General features: G+C 39.4%; 1 protein-coding gene across 1 annotated transcript in view; it reads left to right on the top strand.

The window, feature by feature from the left end:
• NME7 (NME/NM23 family member 7) overlaps positions 1-6664 on the top strand; it is a 252120-nt gene that overhangs the window by 86757 nt on the left and 158699 nt on the right. The window lies entirely within an intron of this gene.

Genomic DNA, 6664 nt, shown 5'->3' with positions numbered 1-6664 from the left:
TTCATTAAAACTAATAAAATTTAATAAAAAAAAAGAGACTTGACAAGAGACTCATACCTGCTTCTGTTGCCTGTTAGGTTTATTCTCTTAGATAAGGTGTTTTGCAGAATCCTGGGGAAAAGGAGTATTATCAGCAGGATAGGGGTCATATACCCTTGTGGAAAGAAGGCCTCTTTCCCCACCTCACTCCCTTCCACATTCCAACTAAAAGAAATCCCAGGAAAGGACCCAGACTGGCTTGTTCCAGTTTTATAGCAACTACTTAGATAAATTATTTAACTTGAGAAGTTAGGAACTATGATTACCCTGCCTGGGTCAGATGACTGCCTCTTGACCACTCAAGACAAATTTGAGTTCACAATGAAATGACTAGTGGGATGAGTTTACAAAAAGTTGGAGCTAAGAGTAAGGAATAAGTCATAGTTCCAGATGAAGTAAACACCATTTAGGGGAGTAAAGTAATAGATATCTGATGCTGTAGATATTTGGGGACAAGAAGACTAAATTTGAATGGTCCAAGTAAAAGGTATAGGATATGAAGTAAAGCACTGGCAGTGGAGATGGAGAGGAAGTGATTTGACATTCAAAACCTTATGAGGTAGTATTCATGAAATTACAAGTAAGCCAGGTAAAAACAAATTAGTTATGCAAAACCCAGGAAAATAAAAGTCTCCTTTGCTTGATCCTTTTGAACTGTGTGCTGCATTGCTTGGTGTTTTAAGGGGAGTAGTGCAGGATATAGATATATTGAGATATCTATATCTATCTATATCTTAATTTATAGGTCTATCTTAATTTCTATATATCTCTTAATTTCTGTAGCTTAATTTCTATATATAGCTTGATTTCTATATATAGCTTGATTTCTGTATATAGCTTGATTTCTATATATAGCTTGATTTCTATATATAGCTTGATTTCTATATATAACTTTATTTCTATATATATCTTAATTTCTATATATAGCTTGATTTCTATATATAGCTTAATTTAAGAGAGTGCTGATGGCCTAGTCACAAGAAGCTGTGTTGCAATCCCAAAAGCACATGGTTCAAGGCCACCAGCCTCTCTGTGGGAGAAGGATGGACAGTCTCCTCCTGTGCAGTTAACTGCCTCTGAAAACCCTCTGGAGGGTCAGCTATGGGTCAGTTCTGACTCTGTGGTACACAATAACAACAGGAAGCTTAATTTTTGCTTTAATATATGTTTATATATGTTTTACATACATTTCTCTCTATATATTTATTTTATGCTTGGAAGGGTGAAGGGACAGTGCAAAAGAGGGAGACCCTAGATGAGATAGATTGATTCCATTACAGGGGTAGTGGGGGTAGGTATATCAGAGGCAGTAAGGTTGGCATAGGATAGAGTAGATTTTAGGGCTCTTATACATAGGATCGCTATAAGTTGCAGGCAACTTGACAGCACATAACAACAACAATGTGTGTGTGTGTGTGTGTGTGTGTGTGTGTGTGTGTGTGTGTGTGTGTGTGTGTGTGTGTGTGTGTGTGTGTGTGTGTGTGTGTGTGTGATACATGAACTTAATAAGTTCCATAATTACTATTACTTGTTCAGTCACTTGAATACTTAGTGTCTAATACAGAATAAAAAACATGTGATTATAGACATTTTCTTGTTTCAAGACTTTCAACATAGAATAACTCCATTCTGCCTCTCTGTTGATAGTCGTTTTGGAATTGGACTGCTATAGTTTCTAATTTACTTTAATCATAGGACATAGTTGTACTGAGAGACATCCTAAGGGATCATCTATATTCCAGGCATCCTCTTCTTTTTCTGTTATGTAATACCAGTTGATTTCTCCTTGGTCATCAGGATCAGTTACACCATTTATTATGGTGGTTCCTTTCATTGCCCGTTAATACAAATTCATGAGGATCCCAAAGTAGCCAGGTTGACATTCTTAACTTCTAGTTCAGTGGAATCAGTATCTTGTTTCCAACTACTACTGTTCCTCCCTTTGGAACCTAGACTTCTAGACCCACAGAACATAGGGTCACAGGATCAGGAAAAACAGATTTTGAGAATGGGTCACTAGGAAAATAGCAAGTGGTGTAATTTCCGTTTTCATCCCTTGAGTTCTGAGCCTGTAAATTCTGGCTATGGGAAAATTAGCACCATATAGTTGATGCTGGTTTAGAGTATTGCCCCAACCCAAAATATTGCTGCTTTCTTAACCGATTTTGTTATTGTATCTTCAGAATATTGTGCCATTCTATCATTCTGTCATTCTTTCATTCTGAGGATTAGGGTGCAATGTTGACTTATTAATGGGTGTAAGAAAATGTGATTCAGCCTCCTATTTAAAAATACATTTGGTTAGCAGTATGGGGCTGGAATCCAGTTTGGAAGTTGTCTGCAGCAGCCAGATTCTACAAAGGCTTGTTTGCTGGTTCTGGTGAGGGTTAAGGTGGAATGTTGACTCACTAATGGGTGTGAGATGATGTGATTTGGCCTCCTATTTGCTGTACAAAGGTAACTTGTGTTTGCTGTGATGCTAAACACTGTGACACTCAAGTGTCAAATGTGATAATGGTTACTCATGGTGGACAGTGTTTGGTGGAGCTCCCCTATTAAAACAAGCTTGGAAGCAGGAGTGGCATCCACATCCCAAATGGCTTGCCTCCAAAAACTATGAACGTGGAAAAGCGATGAAAGTTATACAAGTGTTCAGGTCTTTCGTTCATAGGGTCACTGTGAGTCATCTGCAACTCGATTGCACTTAACAAGAACAACAACAATCGTTCTGTCTAGTCATCTGCTTTAGACGGATATGGAACTTGGTAAAGTCAGTGAATTCCATGGGCACAGACTCATTGCTGCATGTTATTTGCTGTGAAATGAGTTCCTTGTTCCAAGGCAATGCCATGTGGAATTCCTTCAGGATAGATAAGTCATTCTGTAAGTCCACAAATGGTAGCTTTGGCAGAAGCATTGTGTGCAAGAATGGAAAAATCTGCATCTAGATTAAGTGACTTAGTAAGACCAAAACACTGCCCTTTCTGTGATGGATGTGCTTCAATGTAATGACCTTCCACCAAGTTGTTGGCTCATTATCTCTAGGAATGATATTATTATACTCAGTTTTTGCCACTAGTATATTAGACACCTAGTAGTTGAAGTCATCCTTGACCAGTGGAAATTCATGTTACTCAACTCATATATAACCTTCACTCCTGTCAGGATGACCACTTTTTCAAATGAGCCTATTGGGTAATGACAGGAGTGAAGGGAAAGAGGCTTACTAGGATCTACGAAATTGGTTTCCTATCCATTTGATAGGGTGCTCTGGTGACCTCTTGCTAAGGATCTGTGCTGCCAAACTGACAGCACATGGTTCGAATTCACCGGCTGCTCTATGGGAGAAGGATGAGTAGTCTACTTTCATGTGATTTATTGCCTCTGAAAACCTTCTGACTCGATGGTACATAACAACAATCCATTTGATTGTTAAAATACTCCTTTACTGAGGTCATTCTTTGTTAAGCATTTCCAGAGACTCAGCTATCTTCACTTCTTTTGTCCACTCAGAGACATCTATCCACATGCCACTTCCTCATACTTTCTTGTCACCAGTTTTCCAAATATGTTTTTCTGAAATCCGTGATCTTCCAACCAAACCATTAGTCACAGCTTATACATGTCTGTATACAGTTACACATTCGACCAGATTTCCTTCCAGGCAAAATGAACATGCAGATTCACTGCTTGAGGTTTTTTCCTCACTGGAAGAATTGCCCTTCATCACTGTCATTCAGCGAGGTCCTAGGAAAAGGCTACTGTGCTATCATAGCCCACCTACAGGTGGTGCCTGCTTATTGTGCCGAACGGCCTGTAAATCAGGCATGAACTTTCTTTGCCCAACTGACTGTAAGGAAATTCCCATGCCGTCATAGATACAGACCGGGAAAAGCAAGCTAATAAGACAGGAATGAGGACCAGAGGGCATTTCAGTCATTTCCTCATGTTACTTACATTGTCTTCAGGTTTTACTCAAGTCTAGTATTATATGGACTTGTTGAGTACTGTCAACTCAGAACCGACCCATAGCTGACCCTCCAGTGGGTTTTCAGAGGCAGTTAATCACACAGGAGGAGACTGCCCATCATTCTCCCACGGAGCAGTTGGTGGATTCGAGCCACATGTCTTTGGATTGCAATGCTTCTTCTTGCTAATATTATATACAGCACTTAATGCTATCTGACTTTTTGTTTCTGGAACAGTCAAAACCAATTTATTATGGGCAGCTCAGGCCACTTGGTAAGTTGATGATCCATAGTTAAGTGTTCAGTCAGTCTCTACTGAAAAAAATAGATTTCATTGCTGTTGAGTCAGAACAGACTAATAGCTAGGCCTCCAGTGGGTTTCCAGGAGCCTGTAAATTGCATAGCACGAGATTGCCATCTTTCTCCCATATAACAGCTGGTGGATTCAAATGGCCAGAGAGACATGTTGCCTGTTGGGTTATTGTTGTTGTTAAGTGCCATCGAGTCATAGATGACTCATCGCGACCCTATGAATGAAAAACCTGAGCACTGTTCATAGAGTTTCCAGAGGCAAGCCATTTTGGAAGTAGATGCCACTCTGGCTTCCAAGCTTGTGTTAATCGGGGAGCTCCACCAAACACTGTCCACCATGGGTAACCACTATCTCATGTTACACATCAGTGTCACAGTGTTTAGCATCACAGCACGACTTCATATGAATGGTTATTATATAATTGGTTATTAGCATAACTTTATATGAATGGTGCCAAAAAATAAGCCAAAAGCTTTCTCAAAAGAGGAGTAGTTGCCTGCAAAGGACAGCAATGTTTTGTTCCAAAATCCCAAGGACGTACACTGTGAATCACCAATAAGAGCTGGGTAAAAAAAAACACAGGACAACATCTCTATCGGCCACTGCTGCTTCAAGCACCATTGGCAGAGCTTGCTTGCGTGATATCCTGAGCCTCTTTCCAGACCTTCTCTTGTTCAGGCCTCCATTTAAAAGCAGTAGCTTTTAAAGTTACTCGAAAAATAAACTGGAGGTTGTTGTTGTTGTTAAGTGCCTTCAAGTCGAGTACAACTCATATCAACCCTCCAAGCAACAGATATGAACTCTTCCTGATCCTGTGCTTTTCTTCCCATCTCTTGACACAACTGGAGTCTGTTGTTACCATCAGTGCTACTGTATCAATCCATCGTGCTGAAGGTCTTCCCCTCTTTCGCTGACCCTCCACCTTTCTAAGCATGATGTCCCTTTCCAAGGAATAACTTCTTCTGGCAACATTCTCAAAGCAACAAAGACAAAGCTTTACCATCCTTGTCTTCAAGGAGCATTCTGGCTTCACTTTTACCAAGATACCTGTTTGTTCTTTTGGAAATCTTTGGGATAGTCAGTCCTCTTCTCCAACACCATAACTCAAAGTCTTCAAATTTTCTGTCATCCCTGTTCATTATTCAGTTCTCCAGTGTGTAGCAATGCTTGAAAAGATCTTGACCTGAATCAGATGCACCTTAATCTTTAGACTGACATAATTACTCTTCATAATTTTTTCTTTTTTAAAATTTATTATTAATTTCCATGAAAATTTACAGAGACTTTGGATTTCCATTCATTCATTGTTGCATTTTTCTCCCCTCCCAACCTTCCCCTCTAGTACATTACCCTCTTGGAAAAGTAAAAGAAAAATTCATTGTTTTACAATCCCTCCCCCCAGGTCCACTCCACTATACAGCCTTTGCTCTGGACTCCTGACATAACAAAAATCCCTAATAATTTTCCCTCTTAAACAGTTTTCCCCCTCATCTGTTTTACTCTTCATTGTTTTGGAGAGATCCCTGACAACAGACTTGCCTGATGCAATACATCTCCCGATCTCCTGACTGCTAGTACTAAAGGTGTTGATTGTGGATCATAACACATCCAGATGATGGCTTTGTTGCCTCCAAAATCCAGAGGCTTGCTGAAAATTATGCCTCATCTGAGGTTGTAATGAGTTCTGGTGGCCTAATTCATAGCATGCTGTGTAAATAACCCAACTGTGGAGTTCTGATAATTTAAATCTACTATCCGTTCTGCTAGGGAAATATGGTCAGTCTACTCTCATGTGACTTACAGGCCTCCAAAACCTAACTGGAGGGTCAATTGTGGACTGGCTCCCACTTGCCTATACTAAGTTTTCTTAGTCTTGTTGTTGTAGGAGGGGCTAGTTATAACAACTTAACATTCATCTTAGAAGGAATATCTTGACATACAACTGAACTCCCAATATTTTTACCAAGTTGTCAAGTCTTTTAATTTGAATCTGATTAAATTATCATCTTCCACATTTAAAGCACTGATACATGCTAAAAGATAGTTCCCCTAAGGGAAATCACTTGACCAATTGTTTGAGTTATAAACTCAACTAGCTGCTTTTTTCATGAAATATCATTTTTACTTAAAGGAATGACTGACAAACTATGCATTTTTTTCAGACTTGTATGTTTAGCAGATATTTTCTTTGAAATTAAGTGAGCTTGTCCATTCGCAGAAAACAACTGGCAATAGTTGGTGCCAAAGATAAAGTCAGAGCTTATGAGTGAAATTAGACCAATTCGCTCTTCTCTTTGAAAAGTGAAAGAAACATTCTTTCATTGTTATATAATCCACCCCCACC

This window comes from Elephantulus edwardii, unplaced genomic scaffold, assembly GCF_000299155.1.
Source record: "Elephantulus edwardii isolate Elephantulus edwardi_28Jun2011 unplaced genomic scaffold, EleEdw1.0 scaffold00057, whole genome shotgun sequence".
NCBI classification, from domain to species: Eukaryota; Metazoa; Chordata; class Mammalia; order Macroscelidea; family Macroscelididae; genus Elephantulus; species Elephantulus edwardii.
This window is presented reverse-complemented; position numbering and strand designations above follow the sequence as displayed.